The 15,342-nt window shown below is 41.9% G+C and overlaps 1 long non-coding RNA gene across 1 annotated transcript in view; it reads right to left on the reverse strand.

The window, feature by feature from the left end:
- Nucleotides 1–12,948, reverse strand: part of LOC135099086 (uncharacterized) — an 80,590-nt gene extending 67,642 nt beyond the window's left edge. Inside the window, exon 1 of the long non-coding RNA XR_010267855.1 lies at nucleotides 12,582–12,948. This is a non-coding gene — a long non-coding RNA (uncharacterized LOC135099086). The remainder of the gene's footprint in view (nucleotides 1–12,581) is intronic.
- Nucleotides 12,949–15,342: the final 2,394 nt, after the last annotated feature.

Consider the following 15,342-nt stretch of genomic DNA (forward strand, 5'->3'; position numbering starts at 1 on the left):
ATTAAAAACAGGTGGTGTACGCAATAGCTGAGCATGGCCTCGGCGCTACTGTCTCATTGGCCTTTGAGCCTGTGGTGGCCAACCGCATCAGATAATGTGTGTATGTTCTTGTCTCTTACCCGGTAGGCAAGCCGCTGTCCTTTACCTCCACAACAAATCGCGTTGTGTGGCCGTACCCTAATCATGAGACATCGCAGCAGCGTTCGGGTTTCCACAGTTTTCTTCCCTAGGTTTCCCCAGGTACCAACACGAAGGAAGGCTAAACAGCAGCGTGAGCCGTGAACCGGTTGCTCCTAGATTCGAACAGGACGCTGAGGCCTCGGATTCGTAGCCGGGCGCGCTAGCCACTACACCGGGGTGAGAGCGTGCGTTCTAGCGCCAAATGGCGGTCGAGATATGGCCGATAACTTCTGATGGTCATAAATTCTGTTAGCTAAGACGGCTAGCTATGGTCGACCATAAGCCCTATGTAGAGCACCAGCCCAGAGTCACAGATACAGGAGCTCTCCAAGGATGTGTACTTTCACCTCTTTTACACCATAAACACTAATCACTGCTATAGTAACGGTACAAATGTTACTGTTACACCTAGTATTTATATTACAATCATGTGAAAATGTATGAAAATGTGCAGGTCTTTCATCTGGCTATGACAATTATTAATTGCTGTGGAAAATCTCAGGCCGCGACTGCCTTAACCATCATTATCCTCAAACTGAGCAAGGACGCAGTGCGGTACTCACAATAGTGGAGTGAACTGTGGGTTCCTTGAATTAATATAATTTCACATGTTGGCTCTGTTCATGACTTGCAATCTGCTGCTTTGATTCTTGCGCGTAAAAGGATACACACGAAGAGCATCAAACACATCACACCACACTCGATCCGAACGCAAACTGGCTAGCAGAAAGGCGTGACGTCATACCAGCGCTTTCTAAGGCAACCCCTAAACTGCCGATATGGCTACAGTTATTGCCAACATCACACAGGAATACAAAATACATATGAAATTAATGTAATATTTAATTCATTAATATATATTTTAATTAATTGTAAATACACGTTTGCGCACACACACACAAACACACACAAACACTTAAAATGAAAAAAATAAATAAATAAATGAATAAAAAACTTATTTTAATATAAAATGGTATTAAAGGTGAATTTACTGATCCATTTAGCTCATGCCTGAGTGTTTAGTTACTGGCCAGGGGCGATGTCAGGAAGCTCACCCGTGGGCGGTCTGCCCCATTACTGAGGTGTGGTGTGTCGGTGTCCTGGTGATATTGTGTGGTGTCACAAAAATCTCATGCCGTGACGCTTTACTCTCCTTATAGATAACGCCTTTTAATTAATTCATCTGTATTGAACTCATAATGGCTGCAATTCTTTCTATGATCGCTTCGCGTGGATGGCGTTGGACAAGTGTCCACCCACGCACTATCCTGAAACTTCCGGGGTTCTTTTCTTATAAGTTTAAACACTGATGGACGACTCAAATTCATACTGTAAACACAATTCTATTGCAATTCAGCTAACCTACATCTTTGCATTATCTACAGTCACATGCAATACATGGTATACAAATTCACTACTGCATTATTGGTTCATGTTGCTTCGGAACATTTCCTCTGATATACCAAGTTTCTCACTGAATGAAGACTTGTGATTATTTTTCCAGTGCATTGACAAAACAGTATTCGAAGTGTGTGTTGATATTTGTGCAAAACGCACAAATATCATGGCACTGCTTTTATTGGCTTTGGACAAACATCTTAGTTCGCCGGCGGCTTCTTTTATTCGTTACCGTTTAAAACTCTGAAATCATCACGTCTAGGTGTCGCTGCGAGACAGCTGAACATGTTCAATTTCGCTGTCCGCGTCTAGCGAGCACCTGGCAGCAGCTTCGAAAGAGGTGCCGTGTCAGCAATAATTCAGTGGGCAGCTAGCGAACAGCTACGCCAACAGTGTATAAAACAGTCTCTTCGCGAATGGATGAGTGTGCTTTTTTGCTCTTTTGTTTTATCATAGGTCATTCGTGTAACTATCTAAAAATTATCTATCCACTTTCGTACATAGCGAATGATTAAGCGGGCAGCGTGTTTGTTGTGTTGCTGGCCGCTACTTTGTTCTTTGTAAAACGGCTTCAAAACTCAAGAGGTTGAGGAACAATGCAATATTCACCTTTTTTTAAAGTTGGAGAATTCTATTCATTCATTTGGAACATTAAACTGAAAAATAAATAAATAAATAAATACTATTCAAACAAATTGGTACGTGATTCACAGACTCGTGTATTTTGCCTTGGAGAACAGCGGCACCGACTGCAACAGCAGCTCAAAGTGCATCCTCCCGTGCCGCCATGACACCTGAGAATGACCACACCTCCAGAACGCTGGCGACCTCATACATTTTACAGCAACGTGTAAACGATGAATCGCCTACACCTTTATCACAAAAATTCGCGCTGAAAGGATAAGAAGTCAGGGACAAAGAAAATCAGCGCATTGCATGTAGAGTAGCAACGTAAAAAAATAAGAGGAAGACCACGATTGGATGGATACGAGAACGTGAAATGTGGAAAGAGAGAGAGAGAGAGAGAGAGAGAGAGAGAGAGAGAGAGAGAGAGAGAGAGAGAGAGAGTGTGTGTGTGTGTGTGTGTGTGTGTGTGTGTGTGTGTGTGTGTGTGTGTGTGTGTGTGTGTGTAAAGAAAGCGTTAGATCCAACAGGGATGTCTGCGAAGTAAGAAAAAGGGGTTGCGTGTGATAGGGATGAATGGAGAGCAGTTGTGAATGCATGAATGGAGACGTGGCCTCGATTGCCTCAATGGAAGGTTCTGCAGTATCTGTTCCGATCAAATGATGAGGTCAGCTGTACGGAGAGCGGTAGGGCTTGGTCCTCTCTCACCTAAAGGCTTGCATGTGAGGGAATGCCTCTGAAAGTCATCATAAATGTAAATGACGTGTCTCATGTTATAAATAACGAGAAATACGGTTGAATGAACGACTTTCTCTTTGGCATTATATTATCTTTCAGTAGGTAATTGAGTTAACTATATTTGAATTACGTCGTTGAATATCTCTACTAAAGCAGAATTGAGAAATTGTTATGAGCTTTTCACTTAGAAAACAAACTGATCATACGGATCAAAAATACGCACATGTTGTGTAACTTGTCTGGCGGAAGCTGCAGAAGAGGTTTTATCCCCACAATAAACAACAAACAAAGGGTTGCTCCCTCTCCACGACACGCAATATCAACAAAGTTCTCCATACCGAATAGAAATAGGCCGCGTTGTGGCATCATAGGCTGCACTGGTGTTCATTCAACCTTTGCCTTATTTTTACCGCCAAACGCAGAGCAGCAGTTGAATGTTTGCTGGTGAAACTATCCACACATTTCTCATGGCGGTTTCCGGAGAACTGGCAATGATCCAATACACCACCCTAAAGATTTGAGCCTTCAGCTCAACTAGGTCATGTACAATCACAACACTATCACTCCTTGTGAGGAGAAACAGTCAAGAAGCTTGGCCGAGTCATAAGTCTTCGGGTAGACTTCTTTGGAGTGTAGCTTCTGTTGTTCATCTAGTAGTGATTAGGTATCTGGTGTACGTCGAGAGCTGTGATCCACCTCTCAGGGAGGAAAAACTAACTCCTGAAAAAATACACGGGGTGGCCTGATCATCCCGGGTCCGGTCTTCCAGGTTGGTCGCCGCCAACAGGCAGCCATATTATCACTGTGTAAGATACTTCCATAGGGTTAATGCATACTTAAGATACATAATATGTAAGTTAATATGTAATATGGATTTTTCAGCCGATAAGGCTGCGAACAAATAAGCCGATTATTGTTATTATTATTACTATTATTATTATTATTATTATTATCATTAATTATTATTATTATTATCATTATTATTACTATTATTATTATTACACACGCTCGCGCGCGCGCGCGCACACACACACACACACACACACACACACACACACACACACACACACACACACACACACACACACACACACACACGAACTTCCTCTCGAGACCAAACTTTATAAATTCTACATTCACAAGTAAATATTTTCTCTGATTTCTTAAACTGCTTCCTAGCGCGGGAAATAGGCTGGCATTTATCTGCCTTTCCACTCCTCCCCGAATCTCGCAGGAGAACAGCGCCTAACCTCCCTGCTGAGGTGTCTGCAAATGACAAATGGTGTATGAAAATCTTAGTAAGCAAGGCAAGGGCTATCGATTTAACTCGTATTTCCCTGCTTCTGGTTCGCGACTCAAGAAAATTTAGCGTCCCTCTTGAGAAGATGAAATATAGGTTTGGTCGGAGCTGCAAAGTTGCGTGCATAACTTGTAAGTCCCAAAAATTGCCTCACAGCATCCACCGGTGTGAGGGTGAGGAAGTGCTGTATCGCCCACGTCTTGGTCTTGCCTGCACGGATTCCTTCACGCCAGAGGTGGTCGTAGGAATGGATTCATGCAATTCTTGAGTTAATTACATTTGGAATTATTCGGCTTTATATCTGCGTCGCCTAATTAGTATGTGAAGTATCTTGTAATTTAATCATGCGATATTTGAGGCCACTGCAGGTCATAATTATGGTGGCCACGGAAACAACGATTCATTTCACAGCAAAGCTAAGCCCACATTATTCATCTGAGAGAGAAAGAGAGAGAGAGAGAGAGAGAGAGAGAGAGAGAGAGAGAGAGAGAGAGAGAGAGAGAGAGAGAGAGAGAGTGTGTGTGTGTGTGTGTGTGTGTGTGTGTGTGTGTGAGAGCGAATACGGCACACAACATCACAAAGGTTCGGCAGCATTGTCCTTATCTTCCCATCATGGACACACACACACACACACACACACACAGCTCCACACTGGTTCACTAACTCCTACCTGCAATGCAACTTCTATCCTGATTGTCCCCAACCAACTATTGCCTGGATTACAAGTTCAAGCATGACCTCACCCGCGAATTTATGATTACTTAAGTGTATATACATTATCATATAAATATATATATATATATATATATATATATATATATATATATATATATATATATATATATATATATATATATATATATATATATATATATATAGTAATAGTACCAGTAGTAGTAGTAGTAGTAGTAGTAGTAGTAGTAGTAGTAGTAGTAGTAGTATATATATATATATATATATATATATATATATATATATATATATATATATATATATATATATATATATATATATATATATATATATATATATATATATATATATATATATATATATATATATATATATATATATATATATATATATATATATATAGTAGTCGTAGTAGTAGTAGTAGTAGTAGTAGTACATAGTAATATCATAATTATTTTTATATTACTAACATTAGTTAAGTAATCATCATTATCGTCATGAGAGAACGGAAAACGAAAGGTAAAGAAAAAAAACCCCGTTCCGTCATGTCCAGCGCAGCCCATCCCTCGCCTGGCCAGCCTCTCGTGGGGACGAATTGGGACAAAGGAGCGAGGTACACACACTGGTGCCGCGGCGACACCCAATACATCAGCGGGAAGGCCACACCTCAAAGACGCACACACGGGGCCTCAAAGCGGACACCACCACCAACACCACCAAGGAAATGAACATTCAGGACACAGGCGCTGCTTCCCAGACACACACACACACACACACACACACACACACACACACACACACACACACACACACACACACACACACACACACACACACACACACCACACACACACACCTGGACACCACCTGAGTAATGCCACGTTCCTTAAGTCATGTCACAGGATTCTCCCTCAAATTATTCTTTATATTGATGACAAAAGCTAATGGTAAGATAAAATTGGAAAAAAAAATATATATATATTGCCAAGGTTTCAGGTAACATTCATATTTCTCTACCTCATTCATGATACACAAACACGGCAGCTCTGGTATTTCCACGGTACAAATGGTGAAACGGAGGAGTATACGTTAAGGTATCATTAGAAACTGCTCCCATAGCCACCTTTCTTGCCTTCAGAATCGGTGGCGGGTGTAGACAAAAAGCCCAACTGTAAAATCAATTGTCATATTGTACAGTAGGTATTTTTTCCTCTTTTACACAAATCATAGAAGAGAACTGATGAAAGTTTACAAAGGTGGAATGCGCCGTCACTCCGTCAGGAATAGTGACGTGGCAAAAAAAAAAAAAAAAAACTGTTGAAATGGTGGAACTTTCAAATACGACATCTACATTCTGCGTCAGATAGGAAGTGTGCTGACAATTTAATCATGCAGTAATGGAATGTAATGTAACGAGGCATCTATGTATTCTTGCGCTCTTTATGTTATATTTAGATTAATTAGCATTATTTTACGTAATACCTTTACTACATTAACTGAACGTGAGAGAGAGAGAGAGAGAGAGAGAGAGAGAGAGAGAGAGAGAGAGAGAGAGAGAGAGAGAGAGAGAGAGAGAGAGAGAGAGAGAGAGAGAGAGAGAGAGAGAGAGAGGATGGGAATTAATCTTCGCCTCTATTATCCTAGTCTGCATTTAGATTAGTGTAATTGCATCACAAACATCCTTATAGTATCTAAAATGTTCGTTGTTGTTTGTTCTTTATTTGTGTTCCTTTGTATTTGCTATAAATGAACGACTCTACTTTGGTAGTGATGACTGGTTTACGTTATTTATTCATTTATTTATTTAATTTTTTTTTTTTTTATTAAATTCGAGTTATGTGAGAGTCTCCTAGGAAAGGAAAAGCGGAAGTAACGGAACTGTTATCTTGTTTTCGCAGAATCTGGTGGTGACAAAATTTCGTAACACGATCATAAATTCATACCCGTGGGAAAAGCAAATCAATAAAATGATATCCTTGGTATCAAAGTTTTGTAACGTACACTCTCAAACACTTTAATTGTTCCAGATTCTGAAGGCAACAACTGTCAGATCGGTGATAAAGGAACACAGTATCACGTGGTTAATTAATATACACGACCGTGCTGCAAATAAACCGGGACGGGTCATTGTTCTCGCCCAACACCGTACCTTCCTTGATCACGTCCTCGTCCGTCACGCAACGACCCCGAGCCTCTCGCTCCTCTCTCCCACCCTCTCCTACCTCGCCTGTCATTCCCAACTCGACCCAATTCCACTTTTCCTCGGCCCCAGAGCGAGTGAGTCCGACATGATCCCGGAATGCAAACAGAACAACAGGACGAGGTGAGGTCGGTGTCGGTGGCAGTGGCCAATTTCCTATTCTATTTCACTCTTTCACAAGCGAGAGGTCTGGGTCAACGTACCCTTTCCCTGATCCGCGGTGTATGTGACGGGGAGCTTCAGGGAGGGAAGGGTGGGGGGTGGCTAAAGATTTCGGAACTCAGTGCACATGACTCACTCGCTGGGGTATTCCTTCCAGCATTGGGTGTGTGATGGAAAATGGAATTCTTTTTTTCTCTTACTAGAACTGATAGGGTTTAGGCGTCCGTTCATTGGAAGACAAGGGAAAGCATTTTTAAAAGATCTCCCTTTTTTTATCTTTCTCTAATATTACCCTCGTTATTGTACAGTATATCATGTAGTGTGTGTGTGTGTGTGTGTGTGTGTGTGTGTGTGTGTGTGTGTGTGTGTGTGTGTGTGTGTGTGTGTGTGTGTGTGTATTTATGTGTGTAAATTATGGAATATTATGGGATATATTCTCACCATCTACCTGTCTATCGCGGCAGCATCCCTAACATGAGCTACGAGTACAGCCACACCAGGACAACATAACAAGAATAATAAACATCTAGCAACGCATCCACTCTGCCAGCAACTTGAGCACAATTACCACTCTTGTCAAGTCTCAGCTTCAGCATTCACAAGGTCACCGAGGCCAGACACACACACACACACACACGAAAGGCTTTCCCAGCAGCACAATAAGTCAGTAGCAAGATACCATCAGTATGTGATACAATTAAAACTTCAAACACGGTGCATATGGCGTGCACTACTGAAAATACACATTAAATATCACGGAAAATTAGCAAAAATACAACAAGAAAAAATGTGTTTCAAGGCGTATGTGTGTATTTTATGTTCACAAACATCAGTATTTCACAGAAAATGTTGAGTGCAAGTGCATTCCACTCAGAAACACAAGACAGATAGTCGTCCTGATCGAGAGCACACCTCGCGCTGCAGAGTGGCGGAATATTTCTTATCAGAAGAATGTAATTAGCTCGCCCTAATTCCTCAAATCTGATGAGCCAAACGAGGCCGGGACACCGCAATACAAAACGCCCTGGACTAGTTAGGGGGACGAACGTACGTGTTATCATGTCATTCAACACGAGTTATCGGGAGGGACGCCCTTTGAAGTAAAAGTCGGAAGACTTGCTTATAACACGGTGCGATCTTTTTTATTCAGAGGAACGACGTGTGCGGAGGCGCGGGAGGAGCTTCACGGTATAATTATGGGCCATCAAACCTGTTTTTGCGAAAGGCTTTTTTATGAGTAACCTAAAATTATAAATGCAGTTTGTAACACTATAATCTGTCGTAAATCACAATTATTGTAATCATGTAAGTTCCATAGAACAAAATACGTTTGTGTGATAAGAAGCAGGAATCCACACGAGGTACAGAAAAGGCGATCAGCGGTCATGCAGTGTTGGGACAGTGGTGCGGTGCGTGAATATCAAGCAGAGATGGCTGCTGCCATGTAAAACATGGCAGCAGGATTTGTGTCATCATTAGATAAAAAGAAAACTTATATTAAAGTTGAAAAAAAAAATCACGTCAAACTTGTTAGTCAATAGGGTATTAACATCTACAAACTGCAGACATCGAGATGTTCGGAAAATAATGAAAACATGTTTATACATTCCAATGACTACCCAGTTAAAATAAGGTGAGGCATTGCAAGGGCAAAGTGTGTATTTCAACAGAAAATATAAAATACATACACAGCAGCTTCTTACACTTTTGTAATTACGAGTGTTTACTTTACGCATCGTGAATCCTGAAACTAATAACATGCCACGTAATGAATGCACAGCTTCTCCACAGGTATCATAATCAGTAATATCAGTTGTTTTCCATGTATTCTCTCTGTGACATAAACGGCAGATCTCCGTTATATCAAGTACAGTAGTCAGTGGCAGTACGTCCCTTCAGCCACAGTCAGTACACCATCATCACAAAGCACTTCACCACCCGTCATTACCAGAGACTAAGTTGTCTGTGCCAGCGCCACCCCGGCCATCAGGCGCCATCACGCAACAAGGCAGCAGCTGTCTCCAAGTAATTCCTAGGATGTTGCTTTCCTTACTTTGTCTAATTTACTCAAGTGGTTCATGAGCCCCTAAAGACGAAGGGGTGGGGGGTAACGGAGGGTCCCTTACCCACCTCACCTCTTCCGGTGTCCCTGAAAGCCTCGCCAGACATAGGAGGACCGACCCCCGCTCCCCGCCACGCATACAAGGACAGCCAGAGGGAGTGTTTCCTTCTTCCTTAATTGTTGAAAGAGGAAATTAAGAAAGGCAGGCTGAACTGCGTGTGTGTGTGAGAGAGAGAGAGAGAGAGAGAGAGAGAGCGTATAAATGCTAGTTTTGCGTTCTTAAGGTTCACTGATAAGAGTCCGAGTGAAAGAATAAAGCAGCGCGTGAACACGTCGGTAAGTTGAGAGGGAGTCCATTACATACGTCAGTTTCTTATATTGACTTCAGTTTGTTTTATAAATGAACTGCGGACATGCTATTGTGCGAAAGCAAATTTCCTTCAAAGCGCTGTGGGTTGTAATGTTTAAAATCAGTAGAGTGTTTTCTCTGCGAGTCAATAGTCACTGTTGTTATGATTCCTACTCCACCAGATCTCGGTGGAGCAATATAACACTTCTATCAGCCATGAAAAGAATGCTGGGGGTATCAAATAACGGAGGAGTCACTGAATACATTTAAATTACTAGTGTAGCTATTACAGGTTTGCTCAAGCGAACAAGGACGCTGTCAAGTGTTCCTTTTCATCTAATTGAACTCATCATCCTTTTACCACCACACCCAGAAGCCTCGTGTCACTACGCTGCACTCACCGCCACTCACGAGGTCATTAGAGTCGCACAGCAGCAGCGGGATGGGCGTTCACCACGTGCATCATGTTTCCCTTGCCGGCGCTTGTATTACTAATGAACTTATGGAGAATTAAGTAGGTATTTTTAGCGGAATAAATGTTGATGAAACTGTTTGAGGAACGTGAATAGTAACACTATCATTTTTGGACGTTAAGAAAAAAAATATAAGCTTTAAAGAGCACACATTTCGTCATGCGAGACAATATGCGGAGCGGAATGGATGCACGAGTATGCTGGTGAATGAAATTGCAAGTACAGACTCTGGTCATTGCTGTGTTTGGATATGCTCTGCTATTCTGGTCCCCTTATCAGGCTTTGGTTCGATAAAAGTTACTTAAGATGGCTTCTTGTACACACATATTTTGGCCTGTGCTCTCCTGTCTCCGCTTGAAGGGCAGCAGTGGGCTGTGTCACCTTATCAGATTATTTTAGCTCTCTCAACAACACGAGGTTTGTCGCAGTGGGTGTGCTGTCTGTGGAGACTTAACACCGTCAGTCCTCTCCAGAGAATTGTTGGAAAAGGAATTCATCACAATGAAACCCTTCCCAGCCTTCCCTTCCTCCCCTTTTGTGTCAGCCTCCAGCCGCCCACGAGGATGTGTACCTGACGCCTTTTGTCCACCACGACTGCTAATAGACCTCAAGAACACGATCCAGGACTGCATGCCAAAGTGCCCAAACGCTTCTTCTCTGTAATGAAGTTTATTACAGAAAATTACGTTGATAGAAATGTTCACGATGCTAATACTATTAAGTTCCGTCCCTTTTGAAGCTGAAAACTATCAGTGACGTAGTCGACGTATCAATCTCCTCTACGAATTTTTGTCCAGGGATCTGCAACTTAGCGGAAGTGTGTGGGCATGGAGCCGTTTCGTATTTTCAGAATGTCATCGAAATTACACACCACTAAAGTGGCACAAGGCGTGGAAAGAAAACTTGCCCGAGGCATTCCCACTTAATTTTCTGAGATAAACAGGATTATCATGAGGCCTACGTTTAACTCACACCTCAAATACCCCTCACTGTTTGAAGAGTTACATTTTCTGACACAGAGAAAGCGGTTCTTAATATTTTTTCACTGTGAAATATGCAAGTCTGTACAGTCATTGTGTGTATCACTGCACATTGATAATAAACAAAATTAAAGATAAATAAAATAAATAAAATTAAAGGAACTGCTATGGAGCTTACTCATGTGCTCGCACGCCACGACGCACGTGTGGCGCCTTCAATCAGTCAATCTTGCTCCTGCCTGGAATATTGCATTCGAATGTTGTACAAAAGATCCGTGAAATTCTGGGCGAAGAGAGTATCTCGTATATTGGCGGGAGGAAGCACTTGAAAGCGGCGCAAGCCATTCTGGCTTTTAACATTTTCTACGCCCCAACTGCACAGACCAGCAGTCAGACACACTAACCTTCCGCCCACACAAAATTGATGCTGCACCCGCTGCATCCATCACCGCTAGATCGTGTTTTGCCTCCACCATCACCACCACACGAACTCATCAATAAAACTCCTGAGGCCCAGTCAATGGAAAGTCTTCCACCAACGCACCGGCAAGCCAAGTGTCTCCACAAGGACGTGTCGCGCGCTCCTCTCCCACGCGCTTCCATCGCTAAATCCTTCCCAACATGCTGTACCTCCTTTAATGTTACACTTCCAATCGACCACGCGCTGCTCCACTACTTGCGTCACCAGGATGTGCAGCAGTTCATCTCTGTCCACTCATACATAGCCAAGACATGTACACTGAGGGATCAAGACCTGTATAAGAGTACCTCAATACGTTTATACCTTTTAATTTGCTTAACCAGAAAATACACATCGCACATGTATATTTCCATCTTCCGTTTGTAAGTATTTCGATTTTGGATGATAGTGTGATTTGTGTCTCATTTTTGTGTATAGATCAGCTTCCTTCTTCTGTACACAAATGCTTCGTCTTCTTTTCACGTAAACCTTCTTGATGGATTTGTATCGGTGTGGCTTTCAATTTATATATTTTTAATGGAATGATATAAACAGAAAATTACGAAGTACATGCATGATCAATGCAGTATAAAAAAGAAATTTGGGGAAAAAGAAAGAACCAAGTGACATAAATAAAACTATACTGGTGAAGTAAAAACTGCTTTGCTCAGTATACCGTAAACAAGGCGATTAATAACAGTACAAAAGGACAGTTTCCGCCACACCAGCCCTGCTTCATCACCCCTCACTCGCATTTTTCCATAACTGTCTTAGCTAATTCCACGTTCGCCCAGTTTTAAAATTAACCATCAGTGTTAGTGGCGCAGCTATTACCTGAACTACCAAGTGTTAGCAAGATCTTATGTAAATTGGTTGAGTCAAAGATTCTCTCTCTCTCTCTCTCTCTCTCTCTCTCTCTCTCTCTCTCTCTCTCTCTCTCTCTCTCTCTCTCTCTCTCATACCTTTGGGTACCGTAGTCGTCGGAGAGATCTACTTCTTCCTGCACTTTTTCCTGTCCATTGTCCTTCCATCACTGAAAAAAATAAATAAATAAATAGATAAATAAAAATAAAGTGACATGAGGTGTGGTTGTTGCAAGTTTTCCTTGTCACAGCTTTTGGCATTACCAGCAAGGCAAAGCTAATGATGGCAGATAGGTATCGCTGCATCACCGTGGCTTCAAACAGTGTCCTTAATGCCTGGTTCACACCAACATCAGCGCAGAAACATCGTTAGCACTGAGTCGTTAGCGTGGCGGTTACTGAGAAGTCTTGGGAAAATTCTGGCCAGCTAATTACAGAATAAAAAAATAAAAAAATCACGAGTAAAAGTTTTCTGCATTTTGCCCCTGCTGTAAGACTGACTTTTCTCCGTCAGGACGATGATGTTGAGCAGCCAGCGGAACAGGAGGTTGCATAACACTGATGAAATTTAATGAGTGATGACCTTGTAAAACTCAATTACTGATAATTTTAAGGGAACAGTAAGCATATCCAACTATCGCAGGAGGAGGAGCTGCAAAGAGGCCGGTTATCATTTAGTTGTAGACACTTGTTATTATCAATAAACTTTCTGGAACACTTCCTGATTTTACTTTTATGGAGCAGCAATAATTTTTCTACTTCATTCCATCTTCAACCCTCAGCCACTCATTCCTACATACTCGTAAAGCATTCTTACATCAAGCAAAAACTTGCACTACATAGTACTTAATTCAAGCTTTATGCTTATTACAAAATTTAAAAGGAGACCTTGTAAGACTTCATTACCGTCACGGCATATACAGCGCACGGGCAGAGCGGCGCACACCACGCCTGGATTCTACTTTAAGTCCTTCCTGCTGAAAACTGCGGGATGCACAACTGCACATACAACTTTCACGGCACCAAAAGGGGAAAAAAATGTATTTAATGGAAAGAAAAAGGAGAAAATAGAGCTTCAACGAAAATATTTTTCCTACATTTTTTGCCTGCAGGCTGTTTTGCCCATCTCACCCCGCCCCACCCTGCAAGTCCCTCACATCGCCTGCAAGCCCGCGGCCCGGCTCGGGAATCTGAAAAATGTCTTTACGACCAGAATATATATATATATATATATATATATATATATATATATATATATATATATATATATATATATATATATATATATATATATATATATATATATATATATATATATATATATATATATATATATATATATATATATATATATATATATATATAAAGAAAGAAATTCAAGTTGAGATAAAAAAATTACGTATGTTCCAATTTTAAAAAGACGAACTGTACAATACAACAATTACCATTTAAAAAGATTATATACCCTCACTCTATGGGCAAAGTCATTAAAAGATGTCCTAATATCGATGTGAACACGGAAACAACTTCAATGTTCTCACAACCAGCATTTATCCTTGTGGTGTTTTCATGGCCATAACTTGTTCAGGTCTTCGCTGAGCATCACATCACCGCTGAATCCATGTGTATTAGATACGACTATAAAAAGTCAACAGCATTCGTAATAGCTGGACGGACTCATCATCATCATCATCATCATCATCACTATCAGTCATTACGGTTTCACTGCAGAAGAAGAGTCTCCCGCAACGTTCTCTACTTACGAGTATCAGTATTACCTGCCTGTCCATTCCAGGCCATCCCAGCAAAACTGTATATTTTATCTCTTCATCCAGTTTTCTGTGTGGTGTGGTGCCTTCTTTTACCATCCCTGTCTGTTTGTCTGCTTGTCTAACTGTCTGACTACTTTCTCTCTCTCTCTCTCTCTCTCTCTCTCTCTCTCTCTCTCTCTCTCTCTCTCTCTCTCTCTCTCTCTCTCTCTCTCTCTCTCTCTCAAGCACGGTCTAGTCATATATACTTTCATTATATTCAAATTTCCCCGTCGGTTCCAGGTTGGGTTGGACTCACCGCACTGTTCGTTTTCTTTATCTTGTGTTTACCTCGGCGGGTCCCCAGGTCGCAGAAAACGCCGTTGGAGCAGACTTATGAAAGCCACGCTCATTTGCATGCATATTCTTTCTTTCCCTTGAAGAAAGATGTGAATTAAGTCACTCAGTTAGTCTCTCTCTCTCTCTCTCTCTCTCTCTCTCTCTCTCTCCTCTCTCTCTCTCTCTCTCTCTCTCTCTCCTCTCTCTCTCTCTCTCTCTCTCTGTGTGTGTGTGTGTGTGTGTGTGTGTGTGTGTGTGTGTGTGTGTGTGTGTGTGTGTGTGTGTGTGTGTGTGTGTGTGTGTGTGTGTGTGTGTGTGTGTGAGAGAGAGAGAGAGAGAGAGAGAGAGAGAGAGAGAGAGAGAGAGAGAGAGATGAAATGTATAAGTTGTTTTCATGCAATACAGAAAAAAAACTGAATGACCACAGGCAGTTTTCGAAAGCGTGCACCACTAATGGTCGTTTCCTAAAAAGAGGCAGGAGCAGAATCAAGGGAGAAGCGTAATGAGGAAAAACTAAACACAGCAATATTGCCGCGTTTACCAGTTTTCAGCTCCATTTCCCGAAAAAAAAAGACATAATTCTACGGAATCTGCTCTTCCCAATAACGCTCCAACTCTGCCAGACTTAACGGCATGGAGGGTTTGCCGGCACAAGCCATCGAGGCGAAGGGTGCCCCTCGCGACACTACCTGTGAAGACGTCCGCGCGCCCACTGCCGGGAAAAACGGAGTGGCTGATTTTTTGGCGTTGCGGCAATGGGATCATGTAGCGGG

The sequence above is a fragment of the Scylla paramamosain genome, chromosome 1, assembly GCF_035594125.1.
Source record: "Scylla paramamosain isolate STU-SP2022 chromosome 1, ASM3559412v1, whole genome shotgun sequence".
NCBI lineage: Eukaryota > Metazoa > Arthropoda > Malacostraca > Decapoda > Portunidae > Scylla > Scylla paramamosain.